Source organism: Meriones unguiculatus, chromosome 7, assembly GCF_030254825.1.
Source record: "Meriones unguiculatus strain TT.TT164.6M chromosome 7, Bangor_MerUng_6.1, whole genome shotgun sequence".
Classification (NCBI taxonomy): Eukaryota; Metazoa; Chordata; class Mammalia; order Rodentia; family Muridae; genus Meriones; species Meriones unguiculatus.
The window spans coordinates 89,798,306-89,812,870 of record NC_083355.1 but is presented as its reverse complement, the minus strand read 5'-3'; the positions used below and the strand labels follow the sequence as shown (position 1 = coordinate 89,812,870).

The window sequence follows — 14,565 nt, the reverse complement described above, 5'->3', positions numbered from 1 at the left end:
TGACATCCCAGTTGTCTATGATGGTTAGTTAATCTTCATTGTCAATTTGACATGATCTAGGGTCACTCTGGAGGGCTAGCCTGTGGGCGTATCTGTCAGGAAGTCCCTAGATTGGGTTAGCTTCTGGGAATGTTTGTGAGTGATTATCTGCATTGAGTTACCTGAGGTGGAAAGAATTATGGATGACTCTCCATGCTGTAGTGCTCAACTGAGTTAAGAAGAAAATGGCAAGCTAAACGCAAGGAGCCATCACAGTCTGCTTCCTGCAGATGCAGTGGCTCCAGCTGCCCAAGTCCCTGCCACCAGAGCTTCCAGACCATTGTAAACTGTGAGGCCAAGTAACCCCTTCCTTCCTTGAATTGGGATTTTTGGCCAGGCTATTTAATCACAGTACCAGGAAAACTAAATGAGATACCTGCTGATTTCCATAAATGTGCTGTCCACACCCACACCCACAGATGCCTTTAACACCAATACACATAAACACACACAGAGGCAGAATAAAACATACCCTCTCCTTAAACTGGAAATTACCGAGTATATCGTTTGATACTTGGCAATGCTCAACAAATTCAGCCAGGACCACTTTGTGGACTGTCACTCTTGTCATTTTAAGGAGGAACATGCCCAAAGATAATTCACCCTAGCTATCCTAGTTAGGATTACTACTGCTGTGATGACCAAAGCAGCTTGGGAAGGAAAGGGTTTATTAGGCTTATGCTTTCTCATCATTGTTTGTCACTGAAGAAAGTCAGGACAGGAACTCAAACGGGGTAGGAACCCGGAGGCAAGGACAGATGCAAAGGCCGTGGAGGAGTGCTGCTTACTGGCCTACTCCCCATGGCTTGCTCAGCCTGCTTTCTTATAGAACCAAGACCATCAGCCTAAGATAGACGCACCCACAGTGGGCTGGGCCCTCTGCCATCAATCACTAATTAAGAAGACACCCTATAGGCTTGCCTACAGCCTGATCTTATAGAGACATTTCCTTAATTGAGGTTACTATGACTTTTAGTTTGTGTCAGGTTGACATAAAACTAGCTAAAGTCAAAGCCACAGGAAGACTAATGAGGGTTCTCCACACACCAATATACGTCCCAATCTATGTCTGGAGTATAAACAGCTACCAAGACCAGCCTGGAACCTATTCACTTGGTCAAGAGGAAGACCAGCTCTGCAGAGAAGGCAGGCTTTGTGTCACCTCTGTCATCTATGAACTATGGTGCTGCTTTTAAATGATTAGATGCACATCATTTTCATAGCTAAAGCAGTCATAAATCCATCTGGCACATCTGGTTAGTATAATCAGATAATCATTTGCATCCCAATTCCCACGTCTAACACAATAATTATAAGCATTCAGACATATTTATTTCCCATCCTTTTCTTATCCCTTTGCCTATTTACATCCTTTTGACCATAACGTACAATTTCCTACTTCTCAATGATTTGAGCATTTTCAGATCACTCCACTGTGTTCAGCATCATTTAACTGTCACACAACCTTCTATTACTCTATGCAAGCGTAGACCGACAGCGGATGTCTTAGTTTCACTCCCAGTGCCGTGATGAAACACCCTGGCAAAAGCATCTTATGGGAAAAGGTTTCGTTCAGCTCACAGCTCCAGAGGGATACCGTCCATCATGATGGGGAAGGCGTGACGACAGGGAAGTAAGGCCTGCTCATTACCCTGCATAAATGGTCTCCAAGTAGAAAGGGAAAGGAAATGCGGCCAGGCTATAAAACCTCAAACCTCCCTCCCCCCGCCCCCGCCCCAGAAGCAAACTTTCTCCAGCAAAGCTCCACCTCCTAAAGGTTTTAAAGCCTTTCCAAACAACATCATCAGCTGGAAAACAATTTCCAAACACATAAGCCCCTGGGGACATCTCACAACCAGACCACAACAGTAGACATGCACAAGGCCCTCTGTTTCTTATTTCTGTAGCTAGGACTACAGTAAATGACTTCCAGCCAGAGACTAGGCTTGTCAGAAGGATGCTTCTCTCATAAAATGGGGCTAATAGAAGTCCCTGTCTCATAGAACTGGAGTCATGAGATAGGCAAATCAACCCACTTACAACGCAGTAAGTGCTCAATGAAATGGAGTTACTATGGTAAATTAAATACATCAAAGGATGGAAACCCTGTGTTTTGGAGGGATGAATAAGCATGTTGCTCAGTCCTCTTAAATTGTGTAGGAAAGAAAGGCCGGTGCATGGTGCCAGGCTTGCTGCCAGCAGCCCCCCCCCCCACCATGGGGTCTTTTATGCACGTAGCTGTCCAACATCACACACAAGAGACATCCTTTAGAATAATTCATCCAGGAGCAGGTAGGTAATGCCAGTGAGAACACAGGGTACAATTGCATGCAGGATGAAGGAAGATAGGTGGGCTCCCTTCTGTCCTTGGGGATGGCCAGTTCTTGCTTAGAAATAAAAAAGCATTTCTCACTGAAGATTGAAGCTCGGTTTTGCTAAAACTTGCAAATGTAGGGGGCACCAGAACAGTAGGTTTTTTACAAAAGCTTCCCAGGTTGTCAAACAAGGGCAACTTTCTCCACTGTTTCTACAGACCTTGTGCAGGTCAATGGAGAGATGTATGTGGGACAGATCTGGCCCGGACTCTGACCTTCTGTGCATCGAGCCGAAGAAAAACAACACGTTCTTACAGTTCACACCTTCAGAAGTTTACACCCTGGGCCACTGGGAAGGCAAAGAGAGAATGCGGCTCTACACATTCCACTGCCTGTCTCCCATAGCCGGGCCCCCGCAGCTGAGAACAGCTATTCTGTGATCCTGCCGCAGAGGCTCAAATCGTTCCTCCTTTCCCGGGACAGAGGAAATGAACGGGACGGGAGTGTGTTATCTAAGCCCCAAGGCTAAGCAGACCCAGTGAATGAGAAGAGATGTTAACTGCAACATCCGGGCAACAGGGACATCAGGGAGAGGAGAGGCTCTGGGTTAAGGTAACTCCAACAGGGCTTCTAGGACAAAGGTTCTAAACTGGCTGGTAAGGAGGAGGGAGACTCTGAGAGGAGACAGAAGGGTCTGCTTTTAGAGGACGGGAAAATGTGTCACATTTAGTTGCTTGTGGATAAAACAGTTTACCCACCCTTGACTTTGAAAGAGTCTGCATGGTTGAGCCTGGTATTTTCAGTTTCCCCTCTTTGGGTCAGGGAGAGGGATCAGACATCAAACGTAACTGTCGCGTATCTTCTGAGAAAGCAACCACACACTGACACGGATGCCCATGCGCTCCTGCTTCCCAGCCTTGCTCTGTGCACCCATTTTGCTTTGTTGCTGGCACCAGGCTAGGAGTGAGTCCCTGGCCACAATCCAGGAAGAAATGGGCTCTGTAGAGACGGGATGACAGGCACGGAATCGTGGGTGGGGAGGACGAATGAGGCACCCAAGCCGACAGATGAGGTGGGCTTCGTGAAGAAGCCACCAGCTGGGCTGCATCTGGGGCAGTGTAGGAGTCTGCCAGGCAGAGACAGGGAGGAGGGATGTTCCAGGTAGCAGCAGCCACATGTGCCAAAGCAGGGGATGGTGAAAATTGCTAGTTTACAGCAAGAAGGCACTGCCCTCTTCCCACCTCTTCGTTCTTAGTGTGTTTGCTAATTGTGGCCTTCTGGAGTCTTGGGAAGACGGGTCTCTGTTGAATCCCCTAAGGACTCCTAGACTTAACCCCATTGTCATTAACACTCATGGAGCACAGCAAAGACTGAAAGAGTAATGCCAGCCCAAAATCCCAGAAGATAGAGGACAGAGATTCTAAGTTCAAGATTTTCCCAAGACTACGTCTTTAAAAAAAAAAAAAAAAGAAAGAAAAAGAAAAAAGAAAGAAAGAAAAGAAAGAAACACACTTACTAACAGCCCTTTATGTCTTGGAAGGTACAGCTTCAGAACCAGGCTACCAGACTATCAAGATCAAGACCCATAGTGAAGCCATGTTCAGGAGCTCTGGCTCCCATACCAGAGCAAGAGCATGAAAGAAAACGAGATCCCCCCCCCCATGAGAACTGCTAGCTTGAGCTCCAACCAGCCCACAGAACCATGGCTTGCCACACAGCAGTGCCCAGAACAAGAGCAGGAGGGGAGAAAAGAGAAACTCTGGAGCCAAGTCTTTCCTCCTTGCAACATTGAGGCAAGGCACACAGGAAGTCCCAGCCCACTAGAGGCTTTGCATTTGGTTTTCAGCATGAGTGGTAATTATTATCAGATCGCTGTCCCTGATCTCAAGCCTGAAAACATGCATGGTCTGTGAATTTCCAGCGAATTAATAAGCTCTATTTCAGATGCCTATGTTTTCTGTCATTGTTTTCAAGGTTTGGGTTGGGGAACGAGAGGGCAGACGTTAATAAATTTTTCTGAAACAAACCAAAATTACTTTGCTTCCACTAACACCCTTCAAGGCAAGGTCAGCAAGCAAGGCAAGGTCAACACAGATGGTGTCCTTGCTTTTCCAGTCTTTCCACTTCAGGTGCCAGGCCACTCCCAGCTCTGTGGAGACAGCCTGGTGCCTGACAGCCATCTCCTATCTGATAGATAAAAGGCTGGTGATTAGCATTTGTTGGCTCTCCTTCCCCTCTCGGTTAAAGCCCTCTGCTTTGCTTGACATCTTACTGTGTCACCAACTTTCTGGGCTTTAAAACTGATGCAGCCATGTGACATCACTGGGCGTTTAGAAGGAAGACAGAAACGTCTCTGCTGGGGGTTGTTATCCTGATAGGGAGAGCTGTGGCCAGCAGCTCCCTCTGGGAGTATCAGCAGCCACGGCAGCCATTTTTCAGCCATGGAGCTAAAATAATAACGGGAATGGAACAGAAAGGATCCGTTCATGAAATGACATTATCAGCAGCTCACCTAAGCCTGGAGCAACTGTGTGTGTTGAGAGCACCATTGAATCTCCTTCCTATTACCTGCAGCCAAATGTATTTCTGCACGGATAACTATTTCTGCATTGATAACTTAATAGTGCCAAGGTTGGGCTGGGAAGATGGCTCAGTCAGCAAAGTGCTTGCCTCAGAAACATGAGGGCCTGAATTTGGACCCCCAGGATTACTGTGGAAAGCTGGGTGATACACACTTGTGATCCAAGTGATGGTGAGATGGGAGGCAGAGACAGGCAGGTCCCCGGGGACTTGCTAGCCAGCTTGCCTAGCCTACTTGATGAAGCCCTAGCTAGTGAGAGACCTTGTCTCAAAAAAGGTGGGAAGATGCCCAATGACATCTGATGTTGTCTTCTGACTTCAACACACACACACACACACACACACACACGCACCCCAACACATATACACATTAGAAGCTCTTGTCATAACGTGTTCAGTCACAACTGCTTAGAAACAGCTTTCTTCAGATGGTACCATGGTTCGTGGGGTGGATGATGCTTCTCTCTGCCCTCTTCAATCACCCTTTGAGATAAGTAACCTACCCCCACCAAGGACCAAACCTTTAAGTACCGCTCAGCTGAGGGAAAACCAGACGCTCAGCCTGACCATCAAAACCACATCAGATGAAAAATGAATGGCTGGGTATTCAAAAGCACAGCCAGTAAGAAAAGTATCTGAGCAGCTGGCAGAGGCTGGCTCCTCTCCCTTGCGTGCTGGGGACAGCAATCACAAAGCAGTAATTGGAAAACACTTGTGGAAACAACGGCCATGGCTGTCAAACATCTCTGCCTTGAGCTGGCACACAGTCACCCACAAATCCCCACTTATTGTCCTCTCTGCTCCTCTGTAGTTATCAGAGTCCCATAATTAAGGCATAATGAAAGCAAACAATGTCACAGCAAAGGAGATGCCTTTAAGAGTAGTTAAGGCAAGACAAATGTTACTAAAGATAGTGGCACTTGGAAATGACTGGGGAGGTGTGTGTGTGTGTGTGTATGTGTGTGTGTATGTGTGGTGTTGGTGGCAATTAAAAAGACAATTGTGGGCTGAATATTCGGAGGGGAAATTGGCTGTTGGCGAATAATCAGGTAACTTGTATGACCAAGCAAGCATGCCAATGTGTACAGCTCTACATAAACAGAGGGGAAGTAAGACCTTTGTCACGGAAAAGCAAAGTTGAGATGATTGATAGCTTACGGACACACTGTCTTCCCTCCAAGCTCTGTCCCCTCAGTTACTCCCAAAATGGTTTGTTATACAAAACAAGGGACAGACAGACAGACAGATAGAGAGATGATAAACACACCAAACATTCAAAGATAGTCAGGCTATTCTAGCCAACTGATGTCAGGGACAAAACCAGGATGTGAGATTCCTAGTTAATGAGTGAAAGCGAAACCCTTTGTTAGTCTAACAAGCCTGCTTGCAACGACCATAAAAATTACAGAAAGGAAAGCATGCTGAGAAGCAAGGAGTGGACAGATGGGATGAAGTCGGATTTAGAAGTCCAAGTAAATAAACCGAAGCAACATAAATTTTAAAGTGGTATGTGGTAAACTGGAGAGCCGTGCCTACAGAGTTAAGATTCTTATTTTCAAATATGTGAGGCAACAGTACAGTCGCTTTAAAGCATCTTTCATATAGTGGTTGTCTCTGGAGGTAAAAGGAGACAAACTGAGAGAAACAGACACGGAAGGCTTCAGCTGCACCTGTAGTGCTCTGCTTCTAAGACCAACAGTTACTGTCCCTGACACACACACACACACACACACACACACACACACACACACACACACTGTGTTGGCTAGCCTTATGTCAACTTTACGTACAAACTAGAATTATCTAAAAGGAGGGAAACTCAGTTGAGAAAAATGCCTTCATAGGACCAGGCGGTACAGCATTTTCCTAATGAGTGATTAATGAAGGAGGGCCCATCCCTGAGTTGGTGGTCCTATAAAAAAGCAGGCTGAGAAAGCCATGGGAAGCAAGCCAGTAAGCAGCACCCCTTCATGGCTTCTTCATCAGTTCCTGCCTCCAGGTTCCTGTCCTGTATGAATTCTTGTCCTGACTTCCTTCAATGATGAACAGTGACATGGAAATGTAAACCAAATAAAACCTTTCCTCCTGTTTCTTGGCAGCCATAGAAACCCTGACTAAGACACACATACACAAAATTTTTGTATGCTTGAAGTGTCTTATAATCCCATTCCTTGGAAGACAGAGACAGGAAGCTTGCTACAAGTTCAAGGGCAGCTTGAGCTACGTACATACTGAGTTCCAGACCAGCCAAGTTATGAAGTGACATTCTGTCTCAAACGTAAATCAAGAAATAAAAGTCTGAGAAATTGCCACGGAGGTACCCAACAAGCCATGCAGACATGCTTACTAAATGGCATGCTACAACATCCTGGATGGGACCCTAGAGTAGAAAAGGGACAGCGAATGAAAGCTAAGGAAATGTAGAGAAAACAAGTGTGGCCTAAACTTGACGATGTCTCAATATTAGTCCACAGTATTTAAGACTGTGGAAATTTAAGATGCCAGTGACGTGGGGCATTATGAGAGCACTTTCTCTTTCCACTACTGCTGCAATTTTCTGCAAATGGAAACCTTTCTGACATATTCAGTTTCACAAGCAGCCAGGTGGCCAGGTGTGCTGTGACAGTCAGCACACCTAAGTGTGGCAATTGTGAAATGTAGATCTCAAAACCAGCTCAGGTAAAAGAATTTCAATGTTCTCACCACAAAGAAAGGGTGAGCATTTGAAAAAAAGATGCATAACACGCTTTCAACATCATAGAACATGTACACATTTTGAAATAGCATCTCATTAACATATATTATTTTTGTATTTTTAGTGTATCCAGTAAAAACTATAAACTCATCTCTGGGTTGGCTAAGGCAAAGGGACTGCAAATTCAAGGTCGGTATAAACTACACAGCAAGACCCTGTCTCAGAAAACAAAGCAAAGTACTTAGAGAGAAACTAGTTTTAAAAATCACTGTGAGATGCAGCCAGAGTATAGACTTTCTCTTTCAAGTAAGAGAGTATTAAGATGGCTGGGCCGGGCTGCTGCTCCACGTGAATCCAATGTATTTGAAAGGGGCTGCAAATCCCAGACTAGCCTCAGATGCAACTGACAGTCATGGAAACCCAGCACCAGACCAAGCTTGGAGCTCCACACAGGCTTCGTGAAACCACGCTGTGCAGGCAGATAGGGCTGGCCTCGGTCCTCCCTCCTAGATGCCTGTTCAAGCTAAAGGCACCACAGACCTTCCTGACGGGAAAGGGAAGGTGACCTCAGCCAGGATGAGAACTCCTGATCCAGGTGTCACCGAAGCCTTGCTCTTACCAGTGTCTGGGGAGACAAAAGGACCTGGGGAGTGGCCTGAGGCTTCTACGTGATCATCCATTCCAGCCTTCCTCTCCTAGCATTCATCTAACTGTGCGCTAGCGGGTCACAGGGCTTAACTGAGACTCCGCAGCGTCCTTTTATTTGCATCCTTCACATCACTATCCCCTCCCCAAAATACCTGCCTCTCTGGGCACCAGGTTTTCAAGGGTGACCTAATTAAGATTCTTACTGTCTTGGAAATGAATTCTAATCGGCAAAACCACAAACACACAGCTGGATAGGTTAACTGCAGACACAAGAACATTACCAACGTTGACCTCTGTGCTCACTGGATCACACCACAACCACTATCTTGAGTTTTGTGTTCTTTCAAAACACAACAGGGTACTGTTGAGGTTTCCATGTTTCCATGTTTTATGAAGAATGTTTCTTTCCCCACCAATGTTTTCTTCAAGAATCTCCTGTGCATCTGTAACTTGCTACTTCTTAGTGTTCTGTTGCTATCATAGTTTCTATATTCTTCAAACTTTCTTTTTATTTTTCTTTCTCTTCTCTTTCTTTTTTTTTATAAAGGCAAAGAAGAGCAAAAGGCTTAATAAAAAGGAAAGTAATTCCTGGAGTCACTGCCAAGGTCACAGTGTAGAAACGTTCAGAGTAAGTGTGACATCCGAACTTCTTTTAGAGTTAGGAGTGAAGTGTGCACAGGCAGAGCACCTGAACAACCAGTCCTCTCAAATAGAAACTAGCAAAGCCAGATGCCATGAGAGGAAACCCCTGTTCCCTGAGAGCAGCGGGGAACACAGGGGTCCTTAACCAGAAGCCTCTGAGACTCAGTTCACTTTGCAAGAGCGTTTCATCTCCCAGAGAGTCTTAGCAGCAGGGTGGGAGGTAGAGGCTGGTCAGCTAGGCTTCGTTCCTGGATGGGCATGAGGCTTAATTGGACTCTTTGCAGAGACAGAAATCATTTAGCACATTTTATTCCTGAGCTGTTTTCTAAGTGGCTTTAGCATATCTCTAAGGAAAAGGAGCAGAAATAAACACCACAGCCTTGGCATCCTCAGCAAGGGGGATGGGGTGGGGTGGGAGTAGAAGGCAAATTTGACGGAGTCTAATGAAGGCAAACTTCTCTCATTATGGTGAGATGAAGCAAAGATAACTAACATGCCATGAGTCAGGAAATTTCTCTCATGGGTTTCACTGTAACCGTTCTGAGGCTTATGCTCTGCCTACTAAGCACAGCTCAGTTTCTTCTCAGACATAATATATGTTTGCTGAGGCAATGGAGCATCTGAGGCCTAGGTCACATGGAGACCTAGGTGTTCAGTGTTCACAGACGGCCAGACACTACACTGACATATCTGCTTTACTAATGGATACCGGAGGGCACTGCGTAAGTCCCTTCACTGCTCTGAGGAACAATTTCTTTACATACAAATTAAGGTGATCATAATGACCTAACATGATTAAAATAAACGCTGAAGTGGCTGCCGTGCGGGAGGTTCAGACTTCCTTATTGTGCTCTATCTTCCATTCTCTCTCTCTCTCTCTCTCTCTCTCTCTCTCGATTCCTCACCATCATACTTTACTGCTGCAAGGATAAACGACTCTTAAATCCTTCCACATGGAGCATCCAGTGTGCTGCACGGAACTCATTCCAAGTCAGGCCCAGAACCAAGGCTCGCCACGGCCCCTCTGACTGCGAAAGGAGGTGGGTCCTCTAAGGCAGACTCCAGGGGAATAAGGCAGTGGGATACCCGGGCCTCTTAAGATTATACACTGTGTGCTGACCGGATCATCCTCCCAGAAAGGCTTTCCGCCTGGCACACACCGCAAAGATTCTGCAGCCTAGCTGATTATGAGACAACAACTTGGGGGTCAGGAGACACAAGCAGCAGCAACACCGCATGCTGGGCCGGCGAGAAGTAATCCAGGCCCCTCGTGTTTTAAATACATGCACGTTTCAACAAGAAAGGTGACTAATGAATGAGACTTAACTGGGATCAGATTTTATCTGATCCTCTTTCCCATTGGTCACAAAAAAATAAAATAAAATAAAATAAAATAAATATATAAAAGCAGTTGAGTGCTAACTGTAAGTAACAACTACCAAAATCACGTGTCCCCCTCAAAAATTGAGAAAGGGGTTGTTTTTATCTGAGGTGGGGGACATGGTTAGATCTGTGAGATATTATCATTCAATTTATTTTATAGTTGCAGCTCTTTATTTCAATTATCTGCTTATTAAATAAGGCAAATGATACACAGATGGCTGTATGGTGGTGCCTGATAGCCGGTGCTCAGGAAGCATTACTGCTGTCATTTCTATCACTGTTTTTGTTATCATTTGTGTTGCTGTGTCTAAGCCACTGCTTTAGAAGAGTATCTTTAAGGCCACCCAGCATCTATCCTCCAGCTCTTGAAGGGGAAAGCGAGGCCTGGGCACTCTGCTTTAAAGGAGTCATCGATATCTCTCCCACCCCTTCAGGCACTATCCCTCTAATCCCAGAACTGTGTTCTGACTGTTCGCAGGAGCCATTTCCCACTCAGAAGGGCAGATCACAATTAGTGCTTTCTAATCATTAAAAACTCAGTGAGGAAAATCATTTGGGTTCTTTTTGAGGCAAATCTCCATCTGTGGACAAGCTGACTTGCCAGGTCTGCCTCATCACGGAACTCGTGTGAATGCTGTCGGCTGATTCAGCTGCCTGAGTCTTCTCAAAACACAGAATCTGTAAGCCAGGGCTGTTCCGTAGTCTATCCCATAAATTCCAGGACCTCCACAGGCTTCGTGTTTATTGTATACATATAAACTTGTAAAGGCCCATGCCTTACCATTGAGGTTGGTCATGTGATCTTACGTGGTTTGGAAAGACTGGCAGATGAAGCTACACCTTCACTTTTCTTCCGTGGAGTTGAGGTAAAATTCTGTACTTTGTTCTTTTTATTATTTTTGTTATTGTTGTTAATTCTTGAACATCTTGAGAAGGACAAAATTAGGCTAACTCTAAACCATTAAGAAAAATGGCATGAAGCTAGGTGTGGTGGTAGCACATACTCGAAGCCCTAGCACCCAGGAGGCTGAGGCAGGAGGCTTGCTCTGAGTTCAATGCCAGCCTGGGATATATAAGAAGCACCAAGCCAGTGAAGACTACACAGCAAGGCCTCACGCTACACACACCCCAAAAAAGAAATTTACAAATAAACAAAACCATAATGGGAAGATGAAGTGAAACTTGAATTCAGAGAGTTAGTGAAGGGGGGAGGGCTCCTGTCACATCAGGCTGGGACAGCCATTTCAGACTCAGCGGGAAGAAAATCTGATGGAGGGAGAACTGAGCATTTTGATGCCATCCTTGAGAATACAAAAGAAAGTAAGGGATAAAGAGAGCTGGTGTCCGTTCTAAGGTTAGCTGAGGCCAAATGGGTTTAGACTGCAAAGATGCAAACGCCCCCAGAACTAGGAAATGTGACAGAAATAGACACCTCTAGCCCCTTCCTTACCACTTGGCAAAATGGTTACATTTATTTGGAAGAATTAATCACTGAGACATTGGAGAGTCGCTGGATCTTCTCTCTCTTCCCAAAGTGGCCAAGTGAATAAATCTCCATTTTCTGCTTTTCACTATGAATAACAAAAATAATCATTCAGGGAAAGACTGAAACTTATGTTCGAAAAGAAGAAAACAATGATGCCTATGCTAGATAGAAATATGGATCTGTTGTGATTCAAGACAGCAAGGAACAGGATGAGGAAAAGATATGTGGATTCAAGGAGCACCATATGAAGCCTTTGAAAGCCAAATAATTTATGCAAAGCAAACTTTAAGTATGACATTTCAGCATCATTTCCCAAGAATGTGGCAACTTTGGCATAGGAAAGAGCTTTGAATATACGCTATCTTAGCTGGAAACAATAGATTAAAAGGTTATATATATATTCACACACACACACATATATATAGTGTGTGAATTATATATTATATATAATATAATTTATATATAATTATATATATCGTGTAATAACAATATATTATTATATATAATATATTATGTAATATTATATTATCTTATATAACATTATATTATATATTAATTTTATGTATTACATATATTATTACATAATACATAATAATATTGTATATGTCATATATATGTCAGGTATGATTACATAAAACTAATGAATGAACAATACCAAATGGACGCAGTAGGTTGGGAGTGTGTGTGTCAGAGAGAGAGAGACAAACAGACAGCGAGACAGACATGTGTGTAAATAAGAAAGAAGAGGTCATGAATATAAGAGTGAGCTGGAGGGATATGGAAAGGGTTGAGTGGGAGGAGGGGTGAGCAGGATATAAACACAGCACTCATGCATGCAATTCTTAAAAAAATAAAGCTGCTTCCGAAGAAGGAAAATTTTAAAAAAATGAAGGTTCAAGGAATAATAGAAAACCAGAGAGAACACCTTCACCGTTTCTGCAAAACCAGCTGACGCTGGTGGTTTTACATAGGCAGAGCTATTAGAAACCAGTAAGAAAACCACTCCATAGGAACGACATTATGAAGAGGGAATTCATACAAAGAGGTCTCACACAGACAAAGATTTCTGCCTTGACACTAAATAGTTGTGAATCAATGAAGCCTCTGATATTTACATATATTTATTTTTTACCAAATGTGCCTAAGTGCACATATGGGGGTCAGAGAAAAGCTCTGCAGAGTGGGTTCCGGGGATTTGGCTCATGTCACCAGGCTTGTGTGACAAAGGGCCTTTACCCACCGAGCCATCTAGACGGTCAGTAAGAAGGTTTTATTATTAAAGAACCAGAAATAAATCCTAAACAGCTGATTGAATCGGTAAAACCCCTCCATGTCCTGAAATACTGTGTAACTGTGGAGAGCAGGCTGTGCTCTGTTTGCAATGGCTACATTACATAAGATCGTAGCTTTGAGGCTGTGCCCGACTGATTCCATCTCACACAACAGTTACCTCCATTCTCGGTACGAACTCGGAAGCTAAACGCCAGTGCGTCCAGCACAAACCACGAGGCACGGGCTGATAAAAATTTACACAAACAAAGTGATAACTCCTGTGGATCTACCAGGTTAAATCAGGACCAGGCTTTCACGTGAGCAGAGCAAAATGATATTGGAAAAATCAGACGTGTGAACACACCGGATCGAAGTGTAACACCACCCTTCACCCAATACTATTTTTTGAAAAAGGATCCCAAGACTGGGATGTGAGAGGCGGACTAACCCACTAGTCATGTGTTACAAGCCTCCTCCAGGAAGATAAAAGGCCACACTACCAGAGCCGTGTCTGTGTCCCTGGGCTCAGCTTACAGTGACCTGCCAGTGACCTGTAGCCCACTCTAAAGTGATACTCTCAATGGCCGGCCACCTAAACCTGCATGGGACCAGTCTGTGTCTTCAACAAGCCCTGCGCCTAAACCATCTCCGTGCCTGTCAGGACAGCTCTGTGTAGGGTTCGCTAATACGAGATGTAACCACCATCGTGATTCCTGGCATCTGTGGTAGCACTCTGCCTTCAGTAACGCCTCTTTGAACCGTTATATGCATTATGTGTGTGTGTGCATATGTGTGACCACATACGTACAGTTACCATGTAAAATTAATGTGTGATCGGAAAGTCATAAATATTAGCGATTATGACTGACATAAAGAACCCGTGACTAATTACCAGCAAGCACATCAGGTGAAATCGTTAGTACCTGAATTAAAGCCAACATGACTGTTGTGGTTTGGGTGTCCATTGTTATTTAATGAACCCTGGCTCTGTGATCAAACATGTCCATCTACGTTTCTGGCATAGCCACTCACAAGAATAACTGCCGAAAATTACACCAAATGGGTAAGGTGAACATGAAAGTTGGAGCTGGAAAAAATAAAACCAGTCGGTTCACCACTACAGCTAGACTGAGAAAGACAAACACAGGAGGAAAGTGTGGATGCAGAGAATTCCCCTGTTACGGCAGGGTGGAGTGCAGGGCAAGGTCAGGCTGGCTGTCCGGCTGTGCAAGCAGCCTCTGCTCTTGGTTGCTAAGGCGAGGATCCAGTCCCCTACAATGATGTGTCACCGTAAAAAGAAGCCAGGTGTAAACACTGGAGATAAACAGAGATAAAAATATATGTTATCAGAGGAGATGGGGTAGGGGGCTCCTATCCTTTAAAGATGCTTTATCATTTGAAGGTAGGATTTGAGGACAGCGTCTGAGTTCACAGAGCCAAATTCTGGGAGAATTGCTGCCATCTTGTCCAGGTAATCCAGTCCCAGCATGCTCCTGCCAGCCCAT

At 44.7% G+C, this 14,565-nt stretch overlaps 1 protein-coding gene across 17 annotated transcripts in view; it reads right to left on the bottom strand.

Moving 5' to 3' along the window:
• Rgs6 (regulator of G protein signaling 6) overlaps positions 1–14,565 on the bottom strand; it is a 509,370-nt gene that overhangs the window by 382,932 nt on the left and 111,873 nt on the right. The window lies entirely within an intron of this gene.